This window comes from Triticum dicoccoides, chromosome 7B, assembly GCF_002162155.2.
Source record: "Triticum dicoccoides isolate Atlit2015 ecotype Zavitan chromosome 7B, WEW_v2.0, whole genome shotgun sequence".
Classification (NCBI taxonomy): domain Eukaryota; kingdom Viridiplantae; phylum Streptophyta; class Magnoliopsida; order Poales; family Poaceae; genus Triticum; species Triticum dicoccoides.
In genome coordinates, this window is record NC_041393.1 from 591,725,349 (window position 1) to 591,748,579 (window position 23,231).

Consider the following 23,231-nt stretch of genomic DNA (forward strand, 5'->3'; position numbering starts at 1 on the left):
CTGCCCATGAGGGTGGGGGGCGCGCCCCCCTGGGCGCGCCCCCCTGCCTCGTGGGCCCCCCGTAGCTCCACCGACGTACTTCTTTCACCCATATATACCTACGTACCCTAAAAACTTCCAAACATAAGATAGATCGGGAGTTCCGCCGCCGCAAGCCTTTGTAGCCACCAAAAACCAATCGAGACCCTGTTCCGGCACCCTGCGGGAGGGGGATCCCATCACCGGAGGCCATCTTCATCATCCCGGCGCTATCCATGACGAGGAGGGAGTAGTTCACCCTCGGAGCTAAGGGTATGTAACAGTAGCTATGTGTTTGATCTCTCTCTCTCATGTTCACTCTCGTGTTCCCTCTATGGCACGATCTTGATGTATCCCGAGCTTTGCTATTGTAGTTGGATTGTATGATGTTTCTCCCTCTCTACTCTCTTGTGATTAATTGAGTTTCCCCTTTGAAGTTATCTTATCGGATTGAGTCTTTATGAGAACACTTGATGTATGTCTTGCCATGATTATTTGTGGTGACAATGGGATATCATGTGCCACTTGATGTATGTTTTGGTGATCAACTTGCGGGTTTCGTGACATTGGGAACCTATGCATAGGGGTTGGCACACGTTCTTGACTCTCCGGTAGTAGCTTTGGGGCACTCTTTGAAGTACTTTTATGTTGGTTGGACGAATCTGCGATTGTGTGACGCATATCGTATAATCATGCCCACGGATACTTGAGGTGACAATGGAGTATCTAGGTCACATTAGGGTTTTGGTTGATTTGTGTCTTAAGGTGTTATTCTAGTACGAACCCTTTTATAGATCGATCCGAAAGAATAACTTTGAGGTGGTTTCGTACCCTACCATAATCTCTACGTTTGTTCTCCGCTATTAGTGGCTTTGGAGTGACTCTTTGTTGCATGTTGAGGGCTTGTTATATGATCTATCTATGTTATTATTGTTGAGAGAACTTGCACCAGTGAAAGTATGAACCCTAGGCCTTGTTTCCTATCATTGCAATACCGTTTACGCTCATTTTTACCACTTGTTACCTTGCTGTTTTTATTATTTTAGATTAAAAATACCTTTATCTACCATATATTTTGCACTTGTATCTTCATCTCTTCACCGAACTAGTGTACCTATACAATTTACCATTGTATTGGGTGTGTTGGGGACACAAGAGACTCTTTGTTATTTGGTTGCAGGGTTGTTTGAGAGAGACCATCTTCATCCTACGCCTCCTACGGATTGATAAACCTTAGGTCATCCACTTGAGGGAAATTTGCTACTGTCCTACAAACCTGTGCACTTGCACGCCCAACAACGTCTACAAGAAGAAGGTTGTGTAGTAGACATCAGTGACTAAGGAGTTAGTTACGAGAGGATGTATTATGAAACGAGTAAAGAGACTTGCCAGTAACGAGATTGAACTAGGTATGAAGATATCGGCGATCGAATCTCGGGCAAGTAACATACCGACAAACAAAGGAAATTACGTATGTTGTCATAAAGGTTCGACTGATAAAGATCTTCGTAGAATATGTAGGAACCAATATGGGCATCCAGGTTCTGCTATTGGTTATTGACCGGAGAGGCGTCTCAGTCATGTCTACATCATTCTCGAACCCGTAGGGTCCACAAAATTAATGTTTGTTGATGATATAGTATTATATGAGTTATGTGAGTTGATGACCAAATGTTATTCAGAGTCTCAGATGAGATCATGGACATGACAAGGAGCTCTGGAGTGGTCTAGAGGCAAAGATTCATATATAAGATGATACTATTTGGTCTCCGGAAAGGTTTCAGAATGCACCGGAGTTTTGTCGGAGTACCGGAAAGGGTTCCAGGAGGCCACAGGGATTTCTTGGGATTGTTGGGCCAACGAGGGAGAGCACACCAGCCCACATACGGCTGGTGTGCCTCTCGTCATGGCAGGCGGCCCTAGGGAAGGAAAGGGAGGAGGGCTTTCCCCTCCTCCCTTCCCCTCCACATGAGAGAAAGGAAAGGGGGGAGCCTCCCCTCCTGCCTTCTCCTCGAGCGCCAAGAAAGGAAGGGGAGCGCACCTAGGGCAGGCCACTAGGGTTGGCTGCCGGCTGATACGTCTCCAACGTATCTATAATTTTTTATTGTTCCATGCTATTATATTATCTGTTTTGGATGTTTAATGGGCTTTAATATGCTCTTTTATATTATTTTTGGGACTAACCTATTAACCGAGGGCCCAGTGCCAGTTTCTGTTTTTTTGTCTATTTTAGAGTTTTGCAGAAAAGGAATACCAGACGGAATGAAACCTTCGCGATGATTCTTTCTTGGACCAAAAGCAAACCAGAAGACTTGGAGATGAAGTCGGAGATGCAACGAGGAAGCCACGAGGCAAGAGGGCGCGCCCAGGGGGGTAGGCACGCCCCCACCCTCGTGGGCCCCTCGTAGCTCCCCTGACCTAGTTCCTTTGCCTATATATATACTCTTATACCCTAAAAACATCAGGGGAGCCACGAAACCAGTTTTCCACCGTCGCAACCTTCTGTACCCATGAGATCCCACCTAGGGACCTTTTCCGGCGTCCTGCCGGGGGGGGGGGGGATTGATCTTTCTTGCAATGGGAGAAGTGCTTAGCTTTGGGTTCAATCTTGCGGTGTCCTTTCCTAGTGACAGTAGGGGAAGCAAGGCACGTATTGTATTGTTGCCATCGAGGATAACAAGATCCTATTGCTTGAGTTAATTCCTCTACATCATGTCATCTTTCTTAATGCGTTACTCCGTTCTTATGAACTTAATACTCTAGATGCATGCTGGATAGCAGTCGATGTGTGGAGTAATAGTAGTAGATGCAGGCAGGAGTCGGTCTACTTGACACGGATGTGATGCCTATGTTCATGATCATTGCCTTAGATGTCGTCATAACTATGTGCTTTTCTATCAATTGCTCGGCAGTAATTCGTTCACCCACCGTAATATATGCTATCTCGAGAGAAGCCACTAGTGAAACCTATGGCCCCCGGGTTTCTTTTCCATTTTATTGAATCTCGTTTACATCTTGCTAGTTCCCAATCTACTATTTTGCAATCTTTAATTTCCAATCTATAAACCAAGAATAACAAAAATATTTACTTTACCATTTATCTATCTCTTTCAGATCTCACTTTTGCAAGTGACCTGAACGGATTGACAACCCCTTTATCGCTTGGTTAAAAGTTCTTGATTATTTCTGCAGGTATTCGGTGACTTGTGCATCGTCTCCTACTGGATTGATACCTTGGTTCTCAAAACTAAGGAAAATACTTGCGCTACTTTGCTGCATCACCCTTTCCTCTTCAAGGGAAAACCAACACAAGCTCAAGAGGTAGCAAGAAGGATTTCTGGCGCCGTTGCCATGGAGATCTACGTCAAGTCAAGCCATACCTAGTACCCCTCATAAACTCCTCTCCCTTGCATTACATTATTTGCCATTCGCCTCTCGTTTTCCTCTCCCCCACTTCTAAAACAATTTTCAAAAACCTTTGCCTTTTCTTCGCCCCTCTTCCATTCGTCTCTTTCCGCTTGCTTCTTGTGTGCTCGTTTGTTAGATTGGTTTATTGCCATCATGTCTGAAACGGGGGAGGTTATCATTGAAAATCTTGAAGAAACACTTGAGTCTTGTTCTTTGAATCATGAAACTGAAACTCTACCTAATTACAAAACAAAAATCTTTCGCATGGGGGACGGTAATATTATTTGGAAAAGTGTAATCCAAATTTTTTTTGATTGCACGGGGTCCATGCCTATTAATAAAAAGTCTATTCTTCTTCAAACCAACTGTTATGCAGATGCCATTGTTATGCTTGTTGAGAAATTGGAAAGAAAATTTGTGCATATCCATCCCGCTTTGCAAAAGGTGTTTTATGAACTTCCCAATATCAATCACCCAATAGCGAATTCAATTTTATAATACAAGAAGCTAGGGATATTTTTTCTTTCTTTAAAAAGGATGTTTAACATCCTCCGATTATAGATATTATGTATGATAAAGAAACCATGCATAGTTTGGAAGCTAGAGATTATCAATCTTATAGTGAAAATCTTAGGATGAGAGTTCCCTATTCTGAAATATCTCAGTCTTTGTACCATGAGGCTTTTGAGGAGTTTGATTGGATTACTAGATGAATTTATGTGGGGTTCAATACGGATTGGCTGAATAAAATGATGAAGGAACCCGTTAGAAATGAACTATGCATTTTATATGATGATATATACGGTGATGATCCCGACTATGGGTTCATGAATGTTAAAATTACAAATCAAAGCCATTTCCATGTTTTAAGTTCTTGTTATAAAAGAGAAATAAGGGAAAGGATAGATTTCCTAAGACGAGTTTTGGAGGATTTGATGAGGAAAGAATTGCATGCCGAAGATGGCAATACCTAGACTTATTCGTGTTTTTATGCCTAGCTAGGGGCGTTAAACAATAGCGCTTGTTGGGAGGCAACCCAATTTTTATTTTTGTTCTTTACCTTTTGTTCCTGTTTAGTAATAAATAATATATCTAGCCTCTGGTTATATGTGGTTTTATGTTTTAATTAGTGTTTGTGCCAAGTAGAACCTTTGGGAAGACTTGGGTGAAAGTTAATGCGATCTTGCTGTAAAAAACAGAAACTTTGCGCTCACGAGAATAACTGTCAGTTTTTATATAAGAGTGATTTTAGGTTGATTCTTTTTTCATAAGATTAATAGACAAATTCCTCTCGTCCTCCATTTTAGTTCATAATTTTTGGAGTTACAGAAGTATTGGAGAGTTATAGATTACTAAAGACTGTTCTGTTTTTGACAGATTCAGTTTTTCGTGTGTTGTTTGCTTATTTTGATGAATCTATGAGTAGTATCGGGGGGTATGAACCATAGAGAAGTTGGAATACAGTAGATTTCACACCTATATAAATAAATAATGAGTTCACAACAGTACATTAAAGTGGTGATTTATTTTCTTATACTAATGGAGCTCATGAGATTTTCTGTTGAAGTTTGTGTTGTGAAGTTTTCAAATTTTGGGTAAGGATTTGGTGGACTATGGAATAAGGAGTTGCAAGGGCCTAAGCTTGGGGATGCCCAATGCACCCGAAGGTAAAATTCAAGGACAACCAAAAGCCTAAGCTTGGGGATGCCCCGGAAGGCATCCCCTCTTTCGTCTTTGTCTATCGGTAACTTTACTTGAGGCTATATATTTATTCACCACATGATATGTGTTTTGCTTGGAGCGTCTTGTATGATTTGATTCTTTGCTTTTTAGTTTACCACAATCATCCTTGATGTACACAAGTTTCGGGAGACACATGCATGAATCGTGATTTATTAGAATACTCTATGTGCTTCACTTATATCTTTTGAGCTAGACAATATCAGTCTCATGCTTCACTTATATTATTTTGAGAGTCTTTGAGACCAGCATGGTAATTTGCTTTGGTTATAAAATTAGTACTAATATGATGGGCATCCAAGATGGATATAATAAAAACTTTCATATAAAGTGCATTGAATACTATGAAAAGTTTGATTCTTTATGATTGTTTTGAGATATGAAGATGATGATATTAGAGTCATGCTAGTAGAGTAGTTGTGAATTTGAGAGATAATTGTGTTAAAGTTTGTGATTCCCGTAGCATGCATGTATGGTGAACCATTATGTGATAAAGTTTGAGCATGATTTATTTATTTATTGTCTTCCTTATGAGTGGCGGTCGGGGACAAGCGATGGTCTTTTCCTACCAATCTATCCCTCTAGGAGCATGCGTGTAGTACTTCGTTTTGATAACTAATAGATTTTTGCAATAAGTATGTGAGCTATTTATGACTAATGTTGAGTCCATTGATTATACGCACTATCACCCTTCCACCATTGCTAGCCTCTCGTGTGTCGTGCAACTTTCGCCGACACCATACACCCACCATATACCTTCCTCAAAACAGACACCATACCTACCTATTATGGCATTTCCATAGCCATTCCGAGATATATTGCCATGCAACTTTCCATCATTCAGTTTATTATGACACACTCCATCATTGTCATATTGCTTTGCATGATCATGTAGTTGACATCGTTGTGGCAAAGCCACCGTTCATAATTTTTCATACATGTCACTCTTGATTCATTGCACATCCCGGTACACCGCCGGAGGCATTCACATAGAGTCATATTTTGTTCTAAGTATTGAGTTGTAATTTTCGAGTTGTAAGTAAATAAAAGTGTGATGATCTTCATTATTAGAGCATTGTCCCATGTGAGGAAAGGATGATGGAGACTATGATTCCCCCACAAGTCAGGATGAGATTCCGGACGAAAAATAAAAATATATAAAAAAAGAGGCCATAAAAAAAGAGAAGGCCCAAATAAAAAAATTAGAGAAAAAGAGAGAAGGGACAATGTTACAATCCTTTTTCCACACTTGTGCTTCAAAGTAGCACAATGATTTTTCATGATAGAGAGTCTCCTATGTTGTCGCTTCCATATATACTAGTGGGAATTTTCATTATAGAACTTGGCTTGTATATTCCAATGATGGGCTTCCTCAAATTGCCCTAGGTATTCATGAGCAAGCAAGTTGGATGCACACCCACTTAGTTTCTTTTTGAGCTTTCATACACTTATAGCTCTAGTGCATCAGTTGCATGGCAATCCCTACTCACTCACATTGATATTTATTGATGGGCATCTCGATAGCCTGTTGATACGCCTAGTTGATATGAGACCGTCTTCTCCTTTTTGTCTTCTCCACAACCACCATTCTATTCCACCCATAGTGCTATGTCCATGGTTCACGCTCATGTATTGCGTGAAGATTTAAAAAGTTTGAGAACAGCAAAAGTATGAAACAATTGCTTGGCTTGTCATAGGGGTTGTGCATGATTTAAATATTTTGTATGATGAAGATAGAGCATAGCCAGACTATATGATTTTGTAGGGATTGCTTTATTTGGCCATGTTATTTTGAGAAGACATGATTGCTTTGTTAGTATGCTTGAAGTATTATTATTTTTATGTCAATATTAAACTTTTGTCTTGAATCTTTAGGATCTGAAAATTCATGCCACAGTAAAGAAAATTACATGGATAAATATGTTAGGTAGCATTCCACATCAAAAATTCTATTTTTATCATTTACCAACTCGAGGACAAGCAGGAATTAAGCTTGGGGATGCTTGATACATCTCCAACGTATCTATAATTTTTGATTGTTCCATCCTATTATATTATCAGTTTTGGATGTTTAATGGGCTTTAATATGCTCTTTAATATTATTTTTGGGACTAACCTATTAATCGAGGGCCCAGTGCCAGTTTCTGTTTTTTTTTGCCTATTTTAGAGTTTTACAAAAAAGGAATACCAAACAGAGTCCAAACGGAATGAAACCTTCGCGATGATCTTTCTTGGACCGAAAGCAAACCGGAAGACTTGGAGATGAAGTGAGAGATGCCACGAGGAAGCCACTAGGCAGGAGGGTGCGCCCAGGGGTAGGCGCGCCCCCACCCTCGTGGGCCACTCGTAGCTCCACTGACCTAGTTCCTTCGCCTATATATACTCTTATACCATAAAAACATGAGGGGGAACCACGAAACCACTTTTCCACCGGCGCAACCTTCTATACCTGTGAGATCCCATCTAGGGACCTTTTCCGGCGTCTTCCGTAGGGGGATTCGATCATGGAGGGCTTCTACATCAACACCATTACATCTCCGATGAAGCGTGAGTAGTTTACCATAGACCTTTGGGTCCATAGTTATTAGCTAGTTGGACTCTTCTCTCTCTTTGATTCTCAATACCATGTTCTCCTCGATGTTCTTGGAGATCTATTCGATGTAATACTATTTTGCGTTGTGTTTGCCGAGATCCGATGAATTGTGGATTTATGATCAAGATTATCTATGAATATTATTTGGTTCTTCTCTGAATTCTTATATGCATGATTTGATATGTTTGCAAGTCTCTTCGAATTATAGGTTTAGTTTGGCCTAGTAGATTGATCTTTCTTGCAATGGGAGAAGTTCTTAGCTTTGGGTTCAATCTTGTGGTGTCCTTTCCCAGTGATAGTAGGGGAAGCAAGGCACGTATTGTATTGTTTTTTTGAACCTTGAAAACAGTAGGAGAGGCTCCTACTATGTAATTTAATTAAAGAATCAGTGTGTCAACTGTACAAGCATAATACAAAGCCAAAACTCTAGTAGGGTGCACCTATGTGTAGCTCAAAAGAAAATTACAAGTTGTCTAGGAAAGAGGTAATGAACTCCTTATTGTTGTCCCTCACACTATGGGTGAGGAGAGTCAGTGGCAAGTCTATTCTTCCAGGAGGTGATAGTAGGCGCAATACGTCTGAAAACTTTGTTGTTCCTCTCCTTCCAAATGCTCCATGCAGCAACTAGAAAAACCTCCATGAACATTGGTCTATCCCAAGTATGTTTTGTAGTTTCAATCTTGTGGAGTCGACAGTTGTCCAACGTCCAAGAAATAGACAAGGTGTTCCAGCATTGAACGCTAAAGGAGCAGTCAAAAATCATGTGATTTATGGTTTCTTCAACATGCATGTCACAGAGTGGACAATCATGACCGTCATCACCCACGTTGTAATGTCTCCGCTTTAGCATATTACGGGCGTTTAGTCTGTCATGCATCAAAAGCCAGCCGAACACGTATTGTATTGTTGCCATCAAGGATAACAAGATGGGGTTTTCATCATATTGCTTGAGTTAATTCCTCTACATCATGTCATCTTTCTTAATGCGTTACTCCATTCTTATGAACTTAATACTCTAGATGCATGCTGGATAGCGGTTGATGTGTGGAGTAATAGTAGTAGATGCAGGCAGGAGTCGGTCTACTTCACACGGACGTGATGCCTATGTTCATGATCATTGCCTTAGATGTCATCATAACTATGCACTTTTCTATCAATTTCTCGCTAGTAATGCATTCACCCACCATAACATAGGCTATCTCGAGAGAAGCCACTGGTGAAACCTATGGCCCCCGGGTGTCTCTTCCATATTATTGAATCTCGTTTACATCTTGCTATTTTCCGATCTAATATTTTGCAATCTTTACTTTCCAATTATAAAAGATACAAAAAATATTTATTTTACCGTTTATCTATCTCTATCAGATCTCACTTTTTCCATTGACCGTGAAGGGATTAACAACCCCTTTATCGCATTGGTTGCTTGTTCTTGATTGTTTGTGCGGGTATTCGGTTACGTGTGCGTCATCTTCTACTAGATTGATACCTTGGTTCTCAAAATTGAGGAAAATACTTACGCTACTTTGCTGCACCACCCTTTCCTCTTCAAGGGAAAACCAATGCAAGCACAAGAGGTAGCACCAGCCCCTTTCAGGGCGCGCACCCGCCCCTTTCGGGGCGCCCAAGGGCTGCCTCCCCTCCCTCCTCCACCTATATATATATGAGAGTAGGGAGAGGGGCAACACAGGCAACGATCCCCAAGCCGTGTGCGACGCTAAAAGGATCGAGATGGACCTAGAGGGGGGTGAATAGGTACAATTACAAATTTTTAATTGTTACTTAGCAATTTTTAGGCAATAATGCAGAATATGAAAGTGAGCCTAACAATTGCAAGTAAGATGCTAAGAGCTAACCAAGGTAAACAAGTAACACAAAGTATGTGAGTAAGCAAGCACAAAAAGGTATAAGTAATGACTACGATACAAGTAACCACAAGTAGGAAGTTAGGGTTAGTGATAACCGCAACTCCGAGAGACGGGGATGTATGCCGATGTTCACTTCCTTGGAGGGAAGCTATGTCACCGTTAGGGAGGTGGATGTTACCACAAAGGCACACCAACGCCACGAAGGCTCTCCCTATTCTCCTGTTGAGATAACACCACGAAGGCATTTCTCAACAACTAATGGTAGACCTTGAGGGTGTCTCCAAACTCTCACAACCATTCCGGGGGTAATCACTGATGAAGCCATGTACCTAGGGTAGGGTCATGGACCTGTCCAAGGTACCCTCCCCAAGGACACCTCTAGAAGAAACTGTCTTTCAGTCGACCTGGAAGGATTCCACTCGACGGACTCGAAGACACTCGACCACGAAGACTCACTCGACCACCAGGAGATCCAGGGTCACTCTGTATCCAAACAGTCTGTTATTAAGTAGTCTTTATGGCCATGATATCACTTTATGTAAGACGTTACCAGTAACGCCAGGCCTTTATGTACATTGAACCCTCCGCTACGTGGGCTGGCTGGTGTCCTGGCGTACTCTATATAAGCCACCCCCTCCATAGGCAGAAGGATTCGCACCCTTGTAACTCACACGCATATAATCCAGTCAACCGCCTCCGGGCACCGAGATGTAGGGCTGTTACTTCCTCCGAGAAGGGCCTGAACTCGTAAAACTCTTGCGTGTACAACTACTCCATAGCTACGATCTTGCCTCTCCTTTAGTACCCCCCCTACACTACTGTCAGTCTTAGAACCACGACAATCACAATGGTCGATTCCTCTCCGAATGACTCCTACTGCCTAGGAGTCTCCAACCTCCAAGAGTAACAAGATCAAGGGAACCACTCAAAACTTGCTCAAATCATGAATTCATTTGGTTGAGAGGAGAGAGAGACGATCTATCTTTTGATTGGAAGAACACTCAAGAATCCGCACAAACGCTTTTGGGATCTAAGACTTGGTGGAAGCAAGAGAGAGTGAGAGAGAAAAGTGTTCTTGGAATCTTTGCACTATGTTGGACCACTCCCCCATGGGTGGGGAAGAGGATATTTATAGTCTAAGTGCAAAAGTGGCCGTTGGAGGTTACTTATGCTGCACAGACACCGGACGTCTGACAGGTATCGGATGTCTGAACAGAAAAGTTGAGCCAAACGTCTCGAGGCACCGGTCGTCCGGACAGAAAAGTTGGACCAGACGTCCGGCAGGCACCGGTCGTCCGTCACATAGATAAAACTAGTGTAGTAGGAGAGGGAAGACGCACACGGAGCGGACGTCCGAGAGAGTCGGTCGTCTGGTGAACGGTCGTCCGGAAGGAATGGACTTCCTTTAATTTTGGCTCTGTGAAGTGGCACCAGCTGGCCGGTCACCACCGAACGTCCGGAAGTCAGTCGTCCGAAGGGAACGGAAATCCATGAATAACTCTCTAGGACATGGCACTGGACATCCGGAGAGCACCCCACATCCGGAGAGCAGGGAAGCACCGAACTTCCGGAGACTGATGGTCATCCGGACAGAAATAGAGGCCAAAAAGGCCAACTGAGATTGGAACACTTTCGAAGAGATTTTATTCTAGATTTTGAGCAACTCTTTCGCGAGAATCTGTGATCCCCTCTTAATAGTGCGGGATCCCTATACTCAAATAAAAGTAAAACAGAGAAGGATGTAAAGCCTTGCATCTTGTTTCACCTTCCTTTGAGTATCTTGAATATGTAAGTTTTGAACCACACTAATATCTTCCGAGAACCAAACCTGAGATGCACTTGCAAAACTGATTAGTTCCCTATATGTATGTTGTCAACAACTTATCAAAATAAGATTAAGGGAATGATTGCACTTTCAATCCCCCCTTTTTGGTAGTTGATGACAACATACATATAACTCTCAACAATGCGTAGACTTATGAAGCTTATGAGATATTTGAAACAGAGCTCCCCCTTATTGTATGCATGGTGAAACTGAATATGGTCAAAAACTCACATAGAACATTTCAAAGCACATAATGAGAATCATACAAATAATGCACATTAGAGCTCATCTCAACATACATAGATAGCATCAATGTTAACATATATCACAACATAGAGGTTCAACTTTAACACATAAAACATAACGATCCAACGAGCTCAACATAGTGATTCATCATACATAAATAACGAGCTCAACATAGTGGTTCATCATACATAAATAATAGAGAGGAAAGATAAGTCTATGATAAATCGGTACCCCCCCCCCCTTGGCATCAAGTACCCAAAAGGGGAAGGAACCATAACCCCAGAGATCATCACTGTCATCGTCGTAGCCATGGGCACCACTGCCTCCTGCCTCGTTAAAGAAATCTTCCCATTTAGGACTAGAAGGGAAGCCAAAGTCATAAGGAGGATCAATAGGAAGACGATCATCACTCACATCTGTGCCTCCGGAGGCTCTCAAACGAGCCTTCAGAGCATTCTTCGAAGAGACCATGCGAGTGACCACATCATGATTTTGAGAACAGTGGAAGGAGAAGGCCTTCATCATGGATTAATGGACCTTCCCGAGAAAGCGAGCAATGCGGCTGAAAGATCCCAAGCTAGGGGGAGTAGGGCGAGACTGAGCAACATACTGTCGAGTAGTTGAGGATTTCTTGGGAGCCCAATCATCCACCATATGAGGTGGAATGAATGATATGTCTCCAACGTATCTATAATTTTTTATTGTTCCATGCTGTTATATTGTTGGATGTTTTACAATCATTTTATAATCACTAGTACATATGCCCGTGCGTTGCGACGGGCAAACAAGATTGCAACTCTACAAACTCACACATATGGTTACCCTTGTATCTAGTAACATTGTGAAGTAATGTTATTGTCGGCATGTCTACCAGACTTTCACTAAATTCAAGAAGGCAAAACTTTCTCAAACTTGCGAAACTTGTGTTACTTTTGTATGCTTTTAGCAACTCAATGCTACTTGTCTTACTATTAGGTCAGCTAGAAGTGAAGCTCTGACGAATGTTGAATTATATTGCAGACTGTATTGCAAGGTGAAGAACATCATACCAGAATTTCATCAAACAAATTAACTAAACAGAGCATCAGACAAATATCTTAGCTAATGGTTATTTCCAACCCACAACGCTTAGGAGAAATCTTGAGAAAAGAAGTCGACATATTAATCAGAAATTAAATACGCAAGTCAGACGTAAATCTATGACAAACTGGCGTTAACCTGGTTACAAAGCGTATCAAGAGAATTCAAAACATATTTATTCCTATTTGATCTATGGTTTTTCTGCTTCCTTACTTGCATCTCCTATGAGATGTAATGGTATCTCGTTGTGTACATATTGTTGCCTTGTGATAAACTCCACAGTTGCGGAGGATGGTAGGGCGCAGATGCTCAATTGCAGGAAGGCCGATATATTGGCATGCATTCGTGTGTAGCCCCCGACAGTAGGAATCAGTTTGAATAAAATAGAACTTCAATTTACATAAATGGATGAAAGCATGCACAGAAGCTCCTTCCCTTACGTTGCTTGAATCTTGGTAGTACAAAGAATATATTGATAAGTTTAGAAAATGAAAAAGATTAGATTGATGATATCTACATTAAAATGGGGATACCTTAATTAAACCTATAGCAAATACATCTGCACTATAGAAGTAAAATTAAAGTGCTTAGATCCGAAATTAAATTAGCCAGACATCCACATTTGCTCTGCATTCATTTAAATTAAGACACACCCAAAATGTATATGTTTCAGTTAATGTGGGTGTTACTAAAAATTAGTCCAGATAGAATGCAAGAAAAAAAATTAATCAACATGAAAGATGCATAGTACTGAAAGGTGAAAGCCATGGCATATGCTATTTATTAAAGAATAAAGAAACCAATAGTACTACACACCAAGATTAAATCAGTATCCTTCTATAAGCTGTTGGCAATGGAGCAACATCAACTCAGGCAAAATTCATAGGTAGACCAAGCCATTCGCATTGTTTTAGCCGTTGGAGAAATTGATAGCTGAATTGCATCACCTACAATTACATAATGGCCTCACTTATAATATCAAACACTCCGTGTATAACAGAAATCTGCTCGACTCAGCTAGCTCTAACACATAGAGTTGTTATGTCAGGTTTGACCAAACACCAAATTGCTAGTATAAATTAGTGAAATATGCTTCTCTCACCTACTGGTTTGAGCAATGGCAACATCATCAATTTAGAAAAGATATCAACAATAGACCATCGATTGGTTGGAACATGGATCAACTATGCATGAGAAAAACAAACCGGCTCCAGGTGACCTGATTAGCATGGATCCAATAACCGACCATCAAAGAAATACATTCATAAAATAATACTGATATAATGAATGGCGAAAATGATGAGGATGATCCTAGAGTTGTGACAAACAAACATGATCCAAGATGAAAAATTAGATGAAGCCCCTCGTAATTGCAACCAGAAGACAACAAACAAAGATGAGGAGCTACTCCATGTGTGCTCCAGGAACAGCAGTGATGGTGCAGCAGAGACAAGAACCGCTAGATAAGCACGCTTACCCAACCCAGCACGTCGGACACACGTGCCACATCCACCATGGATCACTTTCCAAGTTGTTGGCGCTACCGACCCTCCAGCGTAGGATTCAGAAGAGAGGTTGCAGACATATTTGAAGCAATGAACTGTAAGTTGCCAGAGAACCAAAAACTGTCGGACGCCGGCTTGTTTTCCATCAAAGTCTGATGAGGCGACATTGGGCAATCTTCCGGTGAAGTAGGTAGAGGCAACATTGAATAGATTCTGCCAGACGGCGTCTTGTTTTCTGGTGAAGTCGGTGGAGGCGACATTGAGTGAATTTTCGGCAAAGTCAACAGAGGCAAGATACTTGTAGGTGACATTGAATAGATTCTGTCGGATGGCGTCTTGTTTTCTGGCAAAGTCGGTGGAGGCAACATTGGGAGAATATCCGGCAGAGTCGACAGTGAATTTGCGATGCAATTTAGCTCGATTTCTAGTCTAGCCTTTCTTTTTATTGCGGGAATTCTTGTGGAATCCTAATCAGGGCATCGATGGCTCCATATTGGAGTAATTCTCCTACACGGATCCGATCGAAAACGGACACGGCGGTGGAGTAAGGCAGCGGCGGCGGGCCGTACGCACGTCGTACACCATGCGTTCTCTCCTAGAACGAGCGATGAAGCGTCCTTACCGCAATATGGGTTGGCAACTAAAATAGACATATGGGCCGGCCGGCACAGTTTCCCTCCCTTCACGTACGTCCTCGTTGCTTAGTTTTTCGTTTCCTGTGCATGTGGGCCGGCTGTCCCGGTATCCTTTGTACGCACATTGTCTACTCTTTGTTTCTAGTTTCCTTTGCACGTACGCTCATATGTTGATCAAAACGGACCAAACCAAAAAATAGTGTAGGTAAAAATCATTAAAACGGGATGAAACAAAGCGGAATCAAACCAAGAATACCTATTAACTTTAATAGTAGGTACAGATTTTATATCATTTTTTTGTACTAACGTATTGACATAGTGCCCAGTGCCAGTTGTTGTTTTCTGCTTGTTTTTTACATCGCAGGAAATCAATAGCAAACAGAGAACAACCGCAGCGAAACTTTTGTGTAGATTTATTCTGGACCATAAGACACATGTTGGGCCAAAGAAGTACCTGAGGAGTGCTCCGAGTTGAGCACAACCCACCAGGGCGCGCCTAGGTGAGTTGTTCCCACCTCGGTGGGCTCCCACACCGCCTCTTTGATCTATAAATATCCCAATATTCTAGAAACCCTAGGGGAGTCGAAAAAATCTATTCCAGCCGCCGCAAGTTCTAGAACCACCAGATCCAATCTAGACACAATCACAGAGGGGTTCATCATCCTCATTGGTGCCTCTCTGATGATGCGTGAGTAGTTCATTGTAGACCTACGGGTCCATAATTAGTAGCTAGCTAGATAGCTTCCTCTCTCTCTCTTTTGATTCTCAATAGAATGGTATCTTGGAGATCCTTGTGATGTAACTCTTTTTGCGGTGTGTTTGTTGGGATCTGATGAACTTTTAGTTTATGATCAGATCTTTGTTTTTATCCATGAAAGTTATTTGAGTCTTCTTTGATCTCATCTATTCATGATTGCTTATAGCGTCATATTTCTTCTCCGATTTTTGGGTTTTGTTTGGCCAACTTGATCTATTTATCCTGCAATGTGAAGAGGTGCTTTGTAATGGACTCGATCTTACGGTGCTTGATCCCACTGACAGAAGGGGAACCGACACGTATGTATCGTTGCTATTAAGGAGAACAAGATGGGGTCTATTTCTACATAAATAGATCTTGTCTACATCATGTCATCGTTCTTATTGCATTACACCATTTTTCCATGAACTTAAGACACTACATGCATGCTGGATAGTGGTCGATGTGTGGAGTAATAGTAGTAGATGCAGGCAGGAGCCGGTCTACTAATCTTGGACATGATGCCTATATAATGATCATTGCCTGGATATCTTCATGAATATTTGAAGTTCTATCAAATGCCCAACATTAATTTGCTTTCCCGCCGTTTGCTATTTTTCTCAAGAGAAGCCACTAGTGAAACCTACGGCCTCCGGGTCTCTTCTTTAACATATTTGCCTTCACGATCTATTTTCATTTGCTTTTATTTTCAGATCTATTAAATCAAAAATACAAAAATACTTTGCTGCAATTTTTAGTATTTTATTTTATCTCGCGTTCCCGCAAGATCTATTTATCCAATCTACTACAATTTTACCTATCTCTTTACCCGTGAGGGATTGACAACCCCTCTCTTACGTCGGGTTGCAAGTATTGGTTCTTTGTGTGTAGGAGCTATTTACGTGGTGTTGTGTGGTTCTCCTACTGGTTCGACAACCTTGGTCTTATCACTGAGGGAAATACCTATCGTTGATGTGCTGCATCATCCCTTCATATTTGGGGAAATACCAACGTAGTTCAAGCAAACATCAAAAGGAATTGCTGGCGCCGTTGCCGGGGACGATCACGTCAAGATAGTCTCCCATCAACTCGCCAATTTTTGGTGCCATTGTCGGGGAGACATCATTAACATCAACCAGGTTCCTAATCACAAATCTCATCTCCTTGAAATTTACATTAATTGTCATTTGCCTCTCATTTTGCTCTCCCCCACTTCACAAAAATTTGCCATTTTATTCGCCCTCTTTTTCGTTCACCGTTTTCTCGTCAGATCCATTTTTTAGTGCAATCTTGTTGTGTAGTCACCATGATCAAGAGAACACAAAGTTGTGTGATTTCTCAAAAACGAACAACAATGATTTTATTAGCACTCTGATTGCTCCTCCCGCCACTAGTGTGGAGTCTTGTCCAATTAATACTGCTTTGCTGAATCTTGTTACGAAAGATTAATTTTCCGGTACTCCTAATGACAATGACGCGTCCCATCTTAACACATTCTTGCAATTATGCGATATGCAAAAGAAAAAAGATGTGTACAATGATGTTGTGAAGTTTAAATTATTTCCGTTTTCTTTGCGAGAACGCGCAAATATTTGGTTTTCTTCTTTACCTCGCAATAGTATCAATTCTTGGAATAAGTGCAAGGTCGATTTTATTACTAAGTATTTTACGCCCGCAAAAATCATTTCCCTTAGAACCCAGATCATGAATTTCAAGCAACTTTAACATGAGCATGTTGCACAATCTTGGGAAAGGATGAAATTGATGCTAAGGAATTGCCCAACTCATGGGTTAAATCTTTGGATGATCATACAAATTTTTTATGTGGGGTTGAATTTTGTTTGTAGAAATCTTTTAGATTCCTCCGCGGATGGTACTTGTATGGAAATTACTTTGGGTGAAGATACTAAATTGCTAGAGAATAGTATGGCAAATTATTCACAATGGCATACGGAAAGAGCTCCTACTAGTAAAAAGGTTAATTCGGTTGAAGAAATTTCTTCTTTGAGTGAAAAAGTTGATACTATTATGAAATTGGTTGCTAATGAAAGTTCTCCTATATAATTTTAATGATGTGCCTTTGTCTACTTTGATTAAGCAAAATAGTGATGCCATAGATATGAGTTTTATCTCGCGAAACAATTTCAATAACAATGCTTATAGAGGTAATTTTAATCCTAGGCCTTTTCCTAGTAATTCCTCTAATAATTATGGTAATTCCTATGGTGATCCTTCTTATAATAATAATAGGAACACCTCAGATCTTGAGAATAATATTAAAGGATTTATCAATGCTCAAAAGGTTTTCAATGCTATGATAGAAGAAAAGCTGAATAAAGTTGATGAGATGTCTAGAAGTATTGATAGAATTTCTCATGATGTAGAAAACTCTCAAGATGAAAATTTTTGTGCCTAAAGTTGAAGAATCAATTAAAGCTCTTTATGTTTCTCTGGATGAAAGTAAGAAAAGAAGCCTCTATGCTTAGAGCTAAAAGAGAATTTTTAGAAAAAGTGTTTTCTAGTGATTGCTTTCATAAAAGTGATGAAGATCTTAAAATCATTGGTGTTTTCTCTATTGATTATTTGTTTAGTAAAATTTAGATTGATGAAAAAGAGACTGGAGAAGAGTCAACTTTAGCTAGAAGGCGTCCCGATAATTCGGAGGGTGAAAACCTGTTGAGAAAATTGATAAAAGTGGGTTTGAAGAGCTCAAAACTTTAACTAGTGATGTGCCCACTCTTTAGGATTACAAAGACTTTAATTATGATAGTTGCTCTTTGTATGATTGTATTTATTTGTTGCAATCCATGATAAATTCACCCCATGCTTACGAACAAAATAAATCTTTTACTACACATATTGTTGATGCCATGATAAAAGCTTTTGAAGAAAACTTGGAATTAGAAGTTTCAATTCCTAGAAAATTACATGATGAATGGGAACCTACCATCGAACTCAAGATTAAAAATTATGAGTGTTTTGCTTTATGTGACTTGGGTGCTAGTGTTTCTACAATTCCGAAATCTTTATGTGATGTGCTTGGTCTTACCGATATTGAAGAATGCTCTTTAAATTTGCACTTGGCGGATTCTACTATTAAAAAGCCTATGGGAAGAATTAATGATGTTCTTATTCTTGCAAATAGGAATTACGTGCCCATAGATTTTTTTGTTCTTGATATTAATTTCAATTCGTCTTGTCCAATTATACTTGGTAGACTGTTTTTACGTACTATGGGTGCCGTGATTGATATGAAAGAAGGCAATATTAAATTACAATTTCCACTAAGGAAGGGTATGGAACACTTCCCTAGAACAAGAATTTGGCCACCATATGAATCAATCATGAGGGCATCATATGTATCTAGAACTAAAGATGACAACACTTAGATCCTTCGCATTATGCCTAGCTAGGGGCGTAAAACGATAGCGCTCGTTGGGAGGCAACCCAACTTGTATCGTTTTGCGTTTTGGTTTTCTTGTTGTTTTCAATAAAATACCCAATTATGCCTCTGATTAGATGTGTTTTTGTGGTTTAAATTAGTGTTTGTGCCAAGCAAAGCCTTTGGGATGATTTGGGTGAGAGTTGATTTGATCTTGCTGAAAAACAAAAACTTTTGCGCTCACGAAAATAATTCCCATTTTTAACAGAAGAGTGATTTTGAGTTCATTATTTTTGGAGAATATTAATATACAAATTTCTCATGTTGTTTTAATGTTTCAGAATTTTTGGAGTTATAGAAGTTTTCAAAATATCCAGATTGCTAGAGACTGTTCTGTTTTTGACAGATTCTGTTTTCTTTGCGCTGTGTTCTTGTTTTGATGATTCTATGGTTTTGTTTGAAGATTTTTTGCCATAGAAAATTTGGAATAAAGTAGATATAATGCAAAAATAATATACGAACGGGTTTGCAACAACAATTATAGTAGTGGTTTGCTTTCTTACACTAACGGATCTCACGAAGGTTTTGTTGAGTTTTGTGTGATTGAAGTTATCAAGTTTTGGGTGATATTACGATGGATGAATGAATAAGGATTAGCAAAAGGCTAAGCTTGGGGATTCCCGAGGCACCCCAAGGTATATTCAGGAAGTATCAAGCAACTAAGCTTGGGGATGCCCCCAAGTGGCATCCCCTCTTTCTTCTAACGACCATTTGTATTTTACTTGGAGCTATATTTTTATTCATCACATATTATGAGTTTTGCTTGGAGCGTCTTGTATGATTTTGAGTCTTTGCTTGTTTTGCTTTTTATTTTAAGTCTTGAATCCTTGCTGGACACACCTTTTTGAGAGAGCCAAAAATTATGTTATGCTTGCTCCTATGCTTCACTTAAATTTTTAGAGCCATGGAATTGCTCCAGTGCTTCACTTATATCTTTTTGAGCATGGTGTGCTTTGTTATTTTTGAGGAAATGCTCTCATGCTTCACTTAGATTTATTTGGGAGTTAGTAAATTTTTTAAGAAATTCTCTCTTGCTTCACTTAAATTATTTTGAGAGAAATAAATACTATGCTCATGTTCTTCACTTATATTTGTTTGAGCTTATTAAAAGCAACATATGAAACAAGTCCCAAAATGATAGATATACAAGGAGGATATAATAAAACTTTCATGAAGATCATTGGACAAAATAAACTTGGTTCTTTGTAATGGTTTTGAGATATGACGATATGATATGTGAGTCATGTTGATGAGTAATTATGCTTTAGTAAGAATATTGGTGTTAAGGTTTGTGATTCCCTATGCAAGCACGACAGTCAATAATTATGCAATGAAAATTACATCCTACTTGTGGTGCATTATTCAGTGTTAGTTATGCTTAATGCCCGCTTATGAGATTTTTCGTTTCTTGGTTGGACACTTCTCAATATTTTTGCTAGCCTTCATTTGCACTAAGTATGACCACTACTTGTGCATCCAAAACCCTTTAAACCAGTTTTGCCATAGGAGTCCACTATACCTACCTATATGCGGTATTTCCATGCTGTTCTAAGAAAATTTGTATGTGCCATCTCTAACTTTCAAAATAAATTCCTCTTTTGTGTGCTTGTACCGCTCGCGAGGCAGTGACGGGTGGATGATATTTTCCCTGCTAGATGTGTTATTCTCACGATGAGTGTTTATTCACTTGTCATTGCACGACCGTACAACAAAGGTATTATGGATGCCTAGTCCCGAAATACAAATTGAATTTACTTTATGTTGTCAAGTAATAAATTCCTTGGAAAGTGTAGGTATGGAGGGCACCGGTGGATACGGTTAGCCATGGAAAGTGAAAGAATGGTGGAAAAAGGAATAAACTTTAATTTCTGTTTGGGAACCGCCTATGATATATCTAGCATGGAAAGTGTCGGGAACTCTAAGTCGTTTTTGTTAGTGGGAAAAGTATGCCTCCCACTTTTCCTCTGGCTACTAAGATGTTTCAGTTCGCCAGGTTGTCTCTTGCCTGCTCATGGATTCAGCAGGCAGTTTAAAAGGTTGACCTATTTGGGAATCTTCGGATCTATGCTATCTCTCAATTTTCACTTTGAGCTATGGCACCTCTACAAATCCCTACTTCCCTCTAGAAAGGGCCTTTCTTTTACTTTATGCAACTTTTATTTTTTTACTTGAGTCTCCATCTTCTCTTATAAAGCAGCAACTAAGGGGCACTATGATCGTACTTGAGCATTGGGTATAGTTAGTATTTGAGTGTTTCATGAATGGATCAATGGTTGAGCATAATGGGCTAGGGATAACTTGCTTTAGTGTTAATATTTTGAAAGACATGGTTGCTTGTTGATATGCTTGAGTATTAAAGTCTTCATGTAAAAACTAGACTATTGCCTTGAACCATATAAAAGTCCAAATGTCCATGCTACAAAGAAAAGAATATGTGATGAACATGTTAGGCAGCATTCCATATCAAAGATTCTGTTTTTATCATTTACCTACTCGAGGACGAGCATGAATTAAGCTTGGGGATGCTGATATGTCTCCAATGTATCTATAATTTTTTATTGTTCCATGCTGTTATATTATCATTCTTGGATGTTTTACAATCATTTTATATCATTTTTTGGTATTAACCTATTAACATAGTGTCAGGACCCCGACTCAATGTCACACCGATCTAGCATGTAATACCTCATATCACTTTGCGACCTCACGCACGGTATTCCCATGGGTGTCGCCTTACCAGGCCCGGGACCGTTTGCACCTTTTGGCACACGTATATCATAATGTCGCTAGCATCCATATGAAAAGGAGCCCGGGCTAACATTGCTAGTCGTGAACCCAAAGTTGCACTAACTTACAGGGACATGCATACATGACCCAGGAATGACGTGTCGGGCATCAGCTAATGAATCCGGGCTGTAGAAACTGGGCTAGCAGGACTCTGATAAACCGGACTGTAGTAGGCTAATAGGACTCCGGTAGACACCACGTGACATTTGCTCAAAGGGACAAACACATGAACGAAGAAGGACACATGCCGGCCAGCCTAAGTGTTCCAAAGTAGTAGCAAGCTACCAAGGCTCAGTGGAAGCACTAGGAGACATTTCCTGGTAAGAGAGGCTACCAAGGATAAACAACTAGATAGTCAGATCCCACACATACCAAGCATTTCAACCATACACACAATATGCTCGATATGTGCAAATACAACATGGCATCACAAGATTACTCTACAACATCAAGTACTTTATTTAAAGCTCCAGAGAGCATACATAACATTCACACAGATATGGGTCACACAAGCCAGCATTCAAGTCATACAAACATACAAGCCAACAGCGTAAGTAACATGTCTGAGTATAGACATCTAGAAAATAAAAGAGGCTTGAGGAAGCCTGGCTATCCTACACGGTCCATCGTGTGCTCAGGATCACCACCTGGGCCTCAGCTACTCATCAACATCAAGGTCTACGAAGAACCCACCGGAAGGGGTTGCAACATCTTCTATAAAACGTAAATTAAGCAAACATGAGTACAAAGGTACTCAGCAAGACTTACATCAGATCCTACATACATGCACATTATCAAGAAGGGATGGTGGGGTTATTGCAGCAAGCCAACTTTGACTCTTGGCTAAGCTATCTTATGAGACACCAACTTGTAATTGTTTTGCGCACTCGAGTCCACTAGACACCTCTTCAATACACTACCGGGGATCCACCTCCGTCATCCTACGAAAGGGCCATCCTCAACACTCACACCTATCTTGAGGCTTTTAGTAGTTTCCAGTTACTTGTCTATGCACTGCATAGGCAACCAAGTAGTCCTTTACCGTGGACGTGAATATTCAAAGAGATGATGTTAACCCTACAGGGGTGTACTTCGTCATACACGCTTCCACCACTTATCGTCGTTTACACGACATGTACTCGGCAACCTTCAAGCGGAAGCCCAACGTGGGTGCCGGCCATAGCCTACCTAAACACTCAAGTCCCTAGTCCAGGTTTATCGCCTATTCAGGTTCCATCCACAGGGAGTCCGGCCGCGGTTTCCACATACGGCCCCGAATGATGTGTACAGGGTTCCGAGGCACTTAACGGGTGCCCGGCATGCCCAGCCACGTACCTACCGCATCACAGCC

General features: G+C 40.5%; 1 long non-coding RNA gene across 2 annotated transcripts; it reads right to left on the reverse strand.

Moving 5' to 3' along the window:
• Positions 1-3,527: 3,527 nt before the first annotated feature.
• LOC119335460 lies at positions 3,528-21,164 on the reverse strand. 2 transcript variants are annotated; one of them, XR_005161882.1, is made up of 3 exons: positions 21,051-21,164; positions 17,112-17,113; positions 3,528-3,542 (listed from the first exon to the last, which is right to left on the reverse strand). It is a non-coding gene; the product is annotated as an uncharacterized LOC119335460 (long non-coding RNA). The 2 variants fall into 2 exon arrangements; XR_005161881.1 differs by lacking the exon at positions 3,528-3,542 and adding an exon at positions 7,770-7,782.
• Positions 21,165-23,231: the final 2,067 nt, after the last annotated feature.